The sequence below is a fragment of the Empidonax traillii genome, unplaced genomic scaffold (assembly GCF_003031625.1).
Source record: "Empidonax traillii isolate 1590-97213 ecotype Southwest subspecies unplaced genomic scaffold, ASM303162v1 scaffold411:size1093445, whole genome shotgun sequence".
Classification (NCBI taxonomy): domain Eukaryota; kingdom Metazoa; phylum Chordata; class Aves; order Passeriformes; family Tyrannidae; genus Empidonax; species Empidonax traillii.
In genome coordinates this window covers 557,287-569,645 of record NW_020955604.1, presented here as the reverse complement: position 1 = coordinate 569,645, position 12,359 = coordinate 557,287, and positions in this window count along the sequence as shown.

Here is a 12,359-nt window from a genome sequence, read left to right as displayed (position 1 = left end):
AGTTGCTGAATTCTTTCAATCCTCACTCTAAGGTAGAATTCCAAATTAGCAGTATTTCCTAATATTTGGCCCCTAATTTAACAAACTACTACTTTCTGGGCTTAAATCTTTTATTATATGGTGAAACAGTTAAATCACCACCTTACATGGAAATATTGGCAGAATATTTCTGAAACTGGCAGTGTATTTTAGAAAAAAAGGTAAGATCACAGGAGCTCTTGTCCTTCCATCCTTCCATCTTCCACCCGTCCCTTCCCCCAAAGAACTGTGTGTTTGTAGCACCTGCTGAGAGAAATGGTATCTGTAGGTCCCTAATAGCCTTTAGACTCTAATCTTTGGTATATGAGAGAACCATCTGGGTAATCTAAAGGCATTCTAGAATAAATAATGCTTTTTTTCCTGTCTATTAGCAGCAACCTTTAGAGAGGTTGCATGCATACTTTCTCTTGAAGGTAATTGTGCTAATTACATTTTTCAATTATTTTTCTCATACTAGAAACACACCTAATAATCCCATTTATTTTGTTTATTATAAAAATGCTGCAATACTAACCACAGTATAAGAAGTGGGAAATACATTACTTCCATCTGCTTCATTCTGTGTGCTAATAACAATGAATTTTAGGTTATACATGCCAGCTATATTACTAGTAGGAAAAGACAGTGGAAGCAGGACTGGTGTTGCCTTGGAAGTAAAAGAACTGTAGGTGCTAGGGAGAAAGAGACATTGCATAGACTGTTGGTTTTTTTTCCTAAATTAAGAATATTTTCCTTTTATTAGGCCTTCTTTTTAAAAATGGGCTGTGTTATCAGTAATGTGAATCTTAATTGAGTATTCTTTTGTGTGCCTGGGTAATTTTTAGCATGCCATAATATTGGCTATGCTGTTCCGGAGGTTGTTCTGACCTAAAGTCTTAAGTAAGATAATTTCTTACATAGGGCAAGATGCCCTTCTTATGTACCATAATTGCCCTCGGATTTCTATACATCTTGCAACTCTCACTAGTGTAATATTTTCTTTCCCTCCATCATTTTCATGGGGTTCTGTGAAGTTACAGCCTAAAAATTTTTTTTTTTTTTTGTGTTTTTTTTTGTGTTTTTTTTTTGTTTTGTTTTGTTTTTAAGTATTGTTGTTGTTATCATTATTATTATTATTATTTAATAGTTTTATAAAATCAAGCTCATGAAATGACTGCACACTTCCAGGCACACAGGCCTTTCTTTTTGTCCCCCAGAGCCTCCATCGTGGGCCACCTGCCTGCCTCTTCCTCTAGTACAGATTTTTTTGGGGATGGCCCTTAACTTATCCTTCTATATTGTGAAGGAATTGGAAACTCCCTTGTGCAAGGTTATGAGTCTACACCTGTGCAGTTTCCAAACAGCTACTGAGGATGGAATTTGGTGATGCTACCCACCATGTTCCCTTCTGCCCCACTGCCTTCTGAGAGTTCAAGATACTGAATCTTGAGAATTGACTTTTATTTATTCTTAATATACTCATAGCATACTCGTAATATACTCGTAATATACTCTTTAATATTGCCATTTCAGGAAGCTCATGCAGTCTCTTGCTCACCTTGTGTTCACATATTAGTCTGAAACTTGCTTAGCAATTCTAAGAGGAAACAATGAAGGGAAGCGCAGCATAACATGGTGTTTGAACTGTGATAGCAAACACAATCCCCATGAATATTCACATGAAGCAGACAGTCCTTTTTCTATTTGATGTTAATGTTTCACTTTTTTCTAAATCTGACAGCATATTGCTTATGAGAAGAACACCGTGAGTGCAATGACTGGGTATTTATATGTATTTCAAATAAGTTTGGAATGAAAACCTTGTTTAAAATAATGGCAGGTATTACAATAGCGAAATTGAGATGTGGAATTCTGATCATGCCAGTTAAAGAAAAGATTGTTCTCCTTAATTTATTTTTTTTTTTTTTTAACCAACAGCACTGTAGTGGCTCCTATTGATTTGTACTCTGGTGCCAGACATTATTACCACTAAAATATAGTCCATGTAAAAATCAATGCATGCATACTACAGTACATTAATTACAGTATGTTTTTTGCTTCGCAACTAGGTGCTTACTGATTCCATATTAGCTCTTCAAATTAGAAAAATCTAATGAGACTTTCTTCTGTAATGTGTTATACAATATAACTGCAGATGTAGAACTAATTTGCTCACAAACTTCAAACTTTATGGCAAGTTATGCTATGTAGTTGCCTCCCAGGTTTTGAAATTATTCAGCTTGTTCAGAGACGGTAAAATGCATCCTAGAAAATAATTGCTACAGGATTAGATGAGTAAGTGGAACGTGCATGTGGCTGAAATGAGGGGCTACTAAAATTTATCATTAAGAAAAATACATTTCTTTGTATATTAAACTGTACATGTATTTTCTCTCTATGCATACTCTATTATTAAGACCATCAGAGAGGAGTAGACAGTTTACCATTTTGCCGTGTAAAGGAATGGCCTTCTTTTGCAAAATTCTCTTTGGAGAAATCATCTTGCATTAAAGCTTGGTTTTGTACATAAATCTGTAATACTTTTGAAGCACTTAGTAGTGTTTCAAATGGGCATGAAAAGCAGTTCATGAATGTACACAAACTGAAAAGATGTATTACAGAAGCAAAATCCCTTGCCATCCTCTAAATAGCTGCCCTCCTAAGAACTAAGAAAATGTGTTACTTAGGATTACAGCTGGATTAAAACAACTAATCAAAACACATTTCCCTTTTTCTAAAATAGATGTAGATGAAGGTGATTTTGAATTGGAAATAATTGCAACTTAAAAGCACTCTGCTGCACAGACCCTAAACCTGATGTGTTTAAACCTTGTTGAACACATTTTTTTTCCTGACATGAGTGCTTTGAAGCTCAACTTCTACAATTTAAACTTGTTTGGCTTAACTATTTAAGCATCCAGCTCACTCACACATTTTACTGTGATATGAAAATAGTTTGAATGATGCAGTAAGCAGTTTATAATGTTCTTTGCGTGCACTGATGTGACTATTCATGAACTGGATAAAGAAAATGTTTTGTGAAGCCTTCCTAAAGGAAGAAGATATTTTGTTAAATTCTATGTAAAACTTCTAAGAAATAGAAAACGTGTATTTTAGCTTATGGAGTTTCACAGCTGTTTTTTTTCCATTATCCAAATATGCAACCTGTCTGATGTGTTCAGTTTAATGTGGTGAAGTCAACTCAGTGGCAACACTTCTCACTGAGTATTTCTATTGCTGAGCTGCTGCTATACCCATCATGTTGTATCTTTCTAGTCCAGCTAATCTTGCTGGGGGTATATTTGTAGTGGATTTTGCTTGTCTTCCACTAATTAATGGCTTAATTTTAATGGACGTATTTTGGGGTTTGGGATTTTGTTTTGGGTTTTTTGGTGGTGTTTTTTTCCTTAGTCCTGTCATAGTTTTTATAGTTTTCTGCTTTTTTTTGCCACTGTCTATAACTAAAATTTTGTGCAGGTAAAAAATCAGCAAGTTGTTAATCAAGCCTTTAGCAGGTTATATTGTTTGGGGTATTTTTTTACCAAGTTTAGAAAGAATAGAGATGTAGTTTCTGATGAGGAAGACTGACCTAGAATGACACTGACTAAGACCTGGCTACTGCACGTGTGATTCATCCACACATTATATTTTGCTTCTGTGGGTCCCTGAACTTCTGCATTCATTCTCTCAAAGTCAGTGGCATGCTTAGCAATGCCTTTGGTGCATTAGTATCTTCCAACAAAAAAAGTTGTCCTTTGAAACAGATCTTAATTCTCAGAACTCATTTCATGGCTGGGTGATGACCAATTATGTCCCTAAATTAGATGTGTAACTAATGTGTTGTCTTATAATGTAGAAGCAGCAAATACATTTTTCCAGGAGTAAAATTCAAATGACTTTCCTTATATTCCAGTCCTTTCAAGCTATAAGGTAATCAGAATTAATTAGCAGAGAGCATGTTCTCTGGAAGGGTCTCTGGGCCTAAAATTTTGGTCCCTACTTTCTCACCAGGAAGCATCCTATGAACAGGTTCCTTCACACAAGGCCTTGAATTTGGTCTTGGCAAAAAGGACAGGATCTTCATTCCCACTTCATAAATATATTCTGTCATTAAGTCACATAAGGAAGGAACGTGCGCTTTCAAATTCTCTTAAAAATAAAAAGATGAGCAGGAATTACGTAAAGGTGTCGTATTAGTCCTTCCCTATTAGGCATGTAATGAGATGAAACTGCTGTATTAAAAGTGGTAAAGAAAGGAAGAAGGATTTAAAGGATTTAAAAAAATCTAATAATTTCTGGATTATTTTATAATCTACAGTTGATATCTTTGTATATTCTGATACGAAGAAGACTAGAAACTCATTTTAACATTTTTCAGATAACACGCCTTGAAAGGCAGAGTTTTTAAAAATAACAAAAAAAAAACCCCAAGAGACAACAGTTTAAGAAAGCTTTGCAGGTGAAATAATTTTTTATCCTTCACATAATGGGAGAGACGTGGGAAGAGGCGAGGAGTTGTGATCATCTGAATCGTGATTTTTCTGCAGCGCAGTTGCATGTCCTCATGACAAGATCACAGATTCGGAATATAAAATTATAGATTAGTTATGCATATTTGAAAGCTGTTTAAGAGACTTGCTAAGCTCTAAATTGTGGTGGAATTGTTTCAGCGATAATTCAGAATTAATTTGCAGAGTTTATGCAAGCGAAGTTTGACACACAGGCCATGATGACCGAGTGCAGATGTGTGCAAATACCATGATATAGGACATGCTCATTTGGAAGGCTTCTAATTTTGACAGTGGATTTAGAGTTTGAATCTACATTTTCCAGTGTTTTTCCATGGATGTGTTTGTTCATCTCTATTTCAGATAAATATAGCCACTAAGTAGAGGTGGATTTATCCTAGCAGTAGAGCTGAAATTCAGTTCTGTTTTTATCAATGGCAAATAACAATTTTATTTTTTTTAGAGGAGAATGAATTTGAAGACATTTCTATTATCTGATAAGAATATACTTTTGTGAGTGGTATTAATCTCCCCAAAGGGAACTGTTCAATATTTGTCTTTTGAATCCATTTTATGTCTTTGTGAGTTTTGAATGATGGCTCACATTGATTGCATTAAACTGAATAAAATGACATCCTCAGTATTGTGTCTGTCTCCTCCCTCTACCTTTCACTGACTGTACAAGCTTCAATTAAGTTTGAGGCTACCAGAATATTTTGTAAGCTCCCTTATAAGAAACAGTAGATATTGCTGTAGAGAACTGGGCTGTTCGTTGTTGGTGAGCAAAGAAAATGTTGACCTGTGAAGAGAGTTTTTTTAAATGTATATGATTTAACTAAAACAGTCATTGCCGAGCCATACCATGGACATTCACAACTGTTTAATTCTTATTATCTTTGATTTCTAATTCACCTTTTTCTCTTTTTAAATTCCAGTTCAATTGTTTGGGGGTTTGAACGTATAATTTGGTTTCACTCACAAAAGAAAAAATGGATTATTTTCTTGACGGGAGGTTCTCTGTGGGACTATATTGTAAATTCCATGATAGACTCTAAAACAGACCATTACATAATTGTACATATAATTTACTGTAAAATCTGTAGGCTGTCAGATAATGCCAACACACTAGCTTCTGCTAGCTTGGTCAGGCTGAGCTCTGGAATGACTGCCTAGACCATGCAGTCATACCTGAGGTAGCACTGAAGGTGTGTAAAAAATTACTATAAGGGCTAAAAAAATAGAAAAAGGGGGTTTGATAAAGGCTTTTGCGGTACCTTCCTTGTTAAATTTTTTTCCAAAATTAAAAATAATCCACATATTTTTTGTCCCAAATCTTTTCCTTCTGTGTGATCTTTTACCTTTCCCCCTGACAAAACTGCTTCTTTGATATCACTTGATGAACAGACTTTTGGAAGTGTTTGTTTTGTTATTGTGGTCCATTTTGTCTACTTCATCAGTGAGTTCACTGTTAGTGAAATGGCCGGGCTGGGGGGCAGTTCTTGCAGGAATGCTGGCTATTCCCACAGGCATCTACACATGTTGAAATAATAAAACGTGGGAAGTTTCAGTTTTAACTGGCATTTCAGAATTTATTAATGCTTATACTCTGTTACTTGCGTGGAAGATGAAAGAGAAGCCTTTATTTCTAAGGGGTTAGATCTTTCTGCGGTTAATTAAAACAGAATAATTGAGTTCAGTTGATATGAAACGGTTCGGTTTAGTTGGTGATCTGAACAGCTCATTCAGGGTTTTATCGCCTGATACTTGAAGTTGTAAGAAAGCAACAAACAAACAGAAATTTCCGGGTCAAGAAACATGTGGAAATAGAGGTATAAACTCTGAAGTGCCAGATGTGAGCAAGTACCTCTGAACCCCCAGAGTCCCTCTCGTGTTTTTTTGAGTGCAGGGGTGAGGATTATTTCTACTTTTTGTTTCTGATATTTATAAGTTTTTATTCTGTTTCCCCACATTTTTGTGCTTGTTTTATTGGTTTTTCCCCCTCCTTCTGTTCTTCCCATGGCTAACATGTTTATCTCTCGCTGTGTTCGCAAATAACTGCTCAGCAGGCAAATGCCTAATGCAAGAATGTGGCAGAAGTTCAGGCTGATGACTCAGGACTCCATAGGAAAGCATTTTCTCCACTATCTCTGCTCAGTGACAATTGATAGGCTGCTTCAGAGAAGAATTATGCTTTCCTGTGTTGTTGCCGAATGACAAAGGGTTTGGTTTTAATGGGATTTTGTTGCTGTATGAGAATGATGGTCTGTAACTCTTGGCATAATATGAAAATAAGGATTTCCTCAGTAATGCTCTTGCTACATGGAGTGGATGTTGCATAGGTTTAATTTCACATTTTGAAAGATAAACCTTCAGGCTTCATGGAAATCTTAAATAACAACTTGCAGAATGAGAGTATGTGAGGGACATGGAGGTTTTTTGACCTCCCTATTGCACTGGTTTTGATTGAGGACAGATAAGATTTACTTGGGAGGGACAGAGCAGTAAACATCTTTTACACCTTCTGCTGAGGCTGAAAGATGCCTCTTTGATCCCTTCAGAAGAGGACAGTGATTGAGAGAGACTTTCCTAGGTTGGGGTGGAGTCATTCACTGTCTTGCATCCACATTTCACTATAGCAGTTCCATTGGAACTTAAAGGGAGGTAACGGAGATGTAAATTAGCCTGTATTTATATTGGATTAATTTATTTAACACAGTAATATATATCTCGGAAGATCACTGTCCTGTTATGGAGTATGTCTTGCTATGAATAATTAGTATTATCAATGTCAGGATTTTGTTATTAATACAATCTTCTTGTGTTGGGTCATTGAGACATAAAATATTTCCAGAGTCGTGCTATCTTTGGATTTATCCCTGTTCTCAAATTGCAGGCTTTTTTCCAGTGGTGCCTGAGGCTTGCTGGGTTAAACGATGTCTGAGGAAGGCTTTAGTGTTCACTGACTGCTTTATGCGGAATTAAATGTGCTTAATGATACAGTGTTATGGGTAGTGATGAACAAAACAGAACTGCAGTGTACAACACTGATTAAATTACTGTGTTTTTCTTAAGCTAAACTTCTGCATGAAGATTTGTAGGTTGATTAATGTTAGTCATGCATGAAAGCCTGTCTGAATTATGTTCTCAAAGCTGCTATAGGTTATGCTTAGAGAATTCTGATATGTTTATAGTATTTGAGGTCATCTTCAGTAAGATGTGATGCAAGTACATGAATATGGAAGCGATTTGAATTCCACTTTTTTTTCCCCACTCTAAAACGTTTAGGAAGGGTGCAAATATTGCCACTGTCAAAGTTATACATGTGTTATAAAATATGTACTATTGATGCTCTTAAAATGACAAGTGTGGCTGGTTTATATGGCTCAGGAGTTGTACCAAGGATATTAAGATCATTCAGGTGTTGTATGTTCATGACCTTAATAAACACAAAACAGCTTTTATTATCTGAGGTTTCAGACCCCAGTGTGTGGAAGGGAGGGGTGGTGCTAAGTGAGGCAGAAAGGGGAGGGGGTGAGCTGTTGCTTGTTTGGTTTGCTTGTTTGTTGCAACGCTACTCAAGCATAACTTTCTTCATGACCTTTTAAATTATTTGGTGCTTGATGATGTACTTCTTTTGAGAGTGTGTCTTTAGCCTTGAGACTTAAAGTGGTCGTTGCAAAGGAATATTGATGTGCAGGCAGTTAATAGATGTTGATTCCATTGAAGTGCTGTGGGTAAGCTCAGTGATTTGTTTTTTGACACTGACTGTGGTGTGATACTCAAGTTTCACTGGATTAAAGCAGCTGACACTTGTTATGTGTTGACTTCAGTTTCCTTTTTTGTGTTGCTCCTACTGAACAACAGGTTTTAATTCCGTTAATGCATGGCACTACTGTATTTTGAATTTGTAAATCACTTTCGTGGAATCTATAGAGAAACCTATTTAATGTGTGAGTTTTTTTTTCTTTTCTGCTCATGAATCTTGTATGGATTGACTCTAACTTTTAGATCTCACTTCAGATTTTTTTGAATATACGTACGTAATTCTTGAGTATATCTTACTTGCATGTAACTTATTTCAGACATTCCCAGTATTAACCTAGGTGAAGATAGCTGTGACCTGGCTAACCGAAGGAAAGGAATGGATATGTGATAATTTACCTTTCAAAAAAGTCTTCCATTCTTCTCTTCAAAGCTACACTAATAATTTCCTCTTTCAGGAAGGATGAAGTATTTTTTCTGTATAGCTTTTATTTCTTCTTAAGAAAAGCTTTCCAATTCCATAGCTTATAGAGTTCCCATTGGTGTGTGAACTGATACAATAAGTGTATTTTCTTTTCAGTTGTAATGTCATTTCTGTAACAAGCTCTGTATATGCATTCCCATCTAATGGCTTTTTTACTTTTGAGGCTCGCTTGAGCAAGATTTGTTGAGCGCAGAATCGGTTTGCCAAGTTCCAGTTGAGATTGAAATTTCAGTAGTTATGAACCCCTAAATACAGAGACCTATTAGGAAAATGCTGACAAACATATTGGAGGTATAATTCGCAAGTAAAATGCTAAGAATATCCTACATGCTGCTGCGTGTTCTTGTTGTCATTTGTACAAATAGAGTATACAAGCAGGGAAAGAAACCTCTCACTGTAAGATATTACTTCCAAGAAGCTGCAATAACTAACCATTTTCAACACTTGTTTCTGGGAAGAAATGAAAGTTGCAGTTAATTCAGCTCCACTGTGTCAACAATTGAAATAGGCATTAAAAATAAATCTCATTCAACTATGAGTTGCCTTATTTTGACATTACACTTTCAGATCCTCACACAGAGGACAACACAGGGCTCAGTTTAATTGGATTGTGTTGGAAAAGGCTGTCACTGGACCAGATTGCCCAACAGCCTTAAACACAGCATAATTCTTTTCACAGAGTGGGTGGGAAATACCATCACTTCTGACATGATTGTGTTTTACACTTGGTTTGCACATGTGCATGTGCTGACACAAGGTTCAGAGCAAAATAAAGGGTGGCTCCTTGAAAAGTAATATAAAGAGGAGTAAAATGCTCACCATGAATCAGGCAAATGCACAGAGCCAGGAGTGTAGGACAGTTAATTCTGATGAATATGAAGTTTAAAGATTTCTTTAGAACATAACAAACCACATCACTCTTTCCGTATTAGCTTAGTGTGCATGAGGAAAAAATATTATCCACATGACAACTGATTTTTCTTACTGTTTTCTTTAAGGAAGAACATAAGAAATCTGAATTCATACTGGTTCTCCAGTATAAATCAGATTAATCTTGCTCTAATTGTTTTCTCTTTAATATACCATATTTGAAGTCATCTGACTTCTACTGTTTTAAAATCACTAAGAGGGTAATCCGCCTTCTATCTTGGTCTCTCAGTTTCTCTTCCTGCTAGAAATGTGGGGAAAAAAAAAAAGTCTTAGTGCTAGTCCTTTTTTTTTCTCCAGGGTGTTGACAGCAAGTATTGTGAACATACCTGTCATGAAAGATGAACGGGATAATTACGTGTTCAATTGCACCATCAAACTTATAAGCCAACATCACCTGTGCTGTACCATACCTTAAAGAATGTGCCTGACTGTTGTTTCTGAGAGGGCAGCCAAAATTATTCGTTCTGGTAAATGTCCTTTGTTCTTTAGGATGGCTTTTCTAATTTCTGTGGATAACTCTGGAATGTGGTCTCTAATACTGTATAAACTTCAATGAGATTTTTTCATGAGCCCGACATTTGCAGGCTTTTGTGGGACTCAATTTTGGACAAGCTGTCCCCTACAGCGCTTGCTCATGTTTTTTCCACGTGTCCTCTTAAATAGTAATTCCATGATAACATTCTGTCAGTCTTTCAGAAAGGGATGAATGGGCTCCATCAATCCCACAAATGGTATTTGTGTCTTTGTAGTTTTCTGTTTTATAATTACAAATCCAACTCATACCAGGAACTAATGTGTCTTTCATTCCTGAGTTTTTTAAAATCTCCAAACTCTGCTGAGAATGGCTACAGGCTCATTAGTTCATTCTTTTTCTGTTACCACTTTAGGAGCTTGTTGGCAACTTAAGATGACAATCATGTCATAGCTGTCTCTTTACTTGACTATTAAAATTTTGTTAATTTTGGAAATATAGCATCTAAGTATCAGAAATGTGAGTGAAACTTTGAACTGATTTGATGTGTTTAAATGTTTTAATTGAAACTGTATTTTCAACAAGTTTATTAGCCAGAATGTCCAAGTTATTTTTTGAGCAGTAAGAACAACATAAACTGGGTTACCAAAACTGCTGGGGGAAAAAAAAAAGTATAAAAAAAGATTAATTTTTTCTTTTTTGGCTTCAGATGACTTGCCAGTAAAGGTCCTCCTCGATAAAGTCAGCCACAGCAGATTGCTGAGACTCTAAGCAAGCCATCCCAAGCGAGCTTCTTGACATAGAAGAGACCCAAGTCTGATGAGAACTTTAAACTAACTTCCATCCCCCCAACCAAAAAAACAAACCCTGCACAAACCCACATTTTATGAATGCCTTTTTTCATTGGTGGTGGGAGGAAGATGGAGATGGTGCAATAATGAAGACCTGGGAAAAAATGAGGAGTGGCAATCAAACCCGAGTCTGAGTTTAGTATTCTGTTCACTAGAGTGCAATGCCTTTCAAGCAGACCAAGAGAAAGAACAATCAAACAGTGAAAGAGACTTCAGATCACAAGTTCATTAATTATGAAAGCTAAAGAATAGATAACATACACTTTAGTGAAGCTGCAGTGAACAGTATACACCATTACGTGTGTACAATGCAAATTGCCTTGAACCCTCTGTGAAAAGTAGTGAGCATTTTGGGAAGAGAAAAATAATGAATACACTTTAGAAAGGTAATGACATGCCTATATATCACTGAAACAGGAGGCAGAACACAAAACAAATTAATGATTATTTGTAAACGTAATAAGGGAATGTCAAGGACAGGTAGTGCACCAGACAGTGCATGAATGGGAATAATAAAAGGAAAAGCAAACAGCCACTAAGAAAACTGCAGGAGAATTACTGTAGTAATCATTAAAACCATATATAAAGAGGACTTATGATTAGTTAGAAAGACTAATAAAGACTAATTAACATTCAGGAATGTTTGTCCAAAACTTCAATGATGTAATTCTCTACTGTCTAAACAGGACCTTTAAGGGGGTGAAAGTAGTGAAAGAGAAAAATTCTTTTGTGAACCTGTGTGGCTGTGGGTATGAAACCACCCAACCTGTGCACAAAATTTATTTCACATGAAAAAAAAATTCTCAAATGTTAACCTTTTAAGGTAAATCTGGTTTTTGGAGTTGGTTTGGGGTTTTTGTTTGGGTTTTTTTGTTTGTTGGTTGGTCAGGTTGGTTTTTTGTTTTTGATTTGGTTTTTGTTTTGTTGTGGTTTTTTGTGTTTTTTTTTTTTTTTTGTGAGCAATGGCTGAGACATTGTTTTAAAACTAAAAAAAAAAAAAGGCATGGCTTTTCTTCTTTGGAGGAAATTCTGTATATTCTCCTACTGCACATGGTAGAGTGTCTCTGATCTCAGGCTTCTTCATGGAAGAGAAGAAAAGGAGTGGTCACCTAGGCTGGATATCCCATATACTCTTCATCCCTTGTTTTTCTAGAAAACCTTTACATTACTGTGAATTCTTGCTGTTGGAAAGACAGCCAAAAGAATGCTTTTGCATGGGAAAATTACATTTCTTTGCAACTGCAACCTCCTCAAGGAATGGACCGATTTTTGCAAGGTCTTCCAAAATACAATTAAGAAGAAAATAGTATTTGAGGAGTGCTGCATTTTTTCCT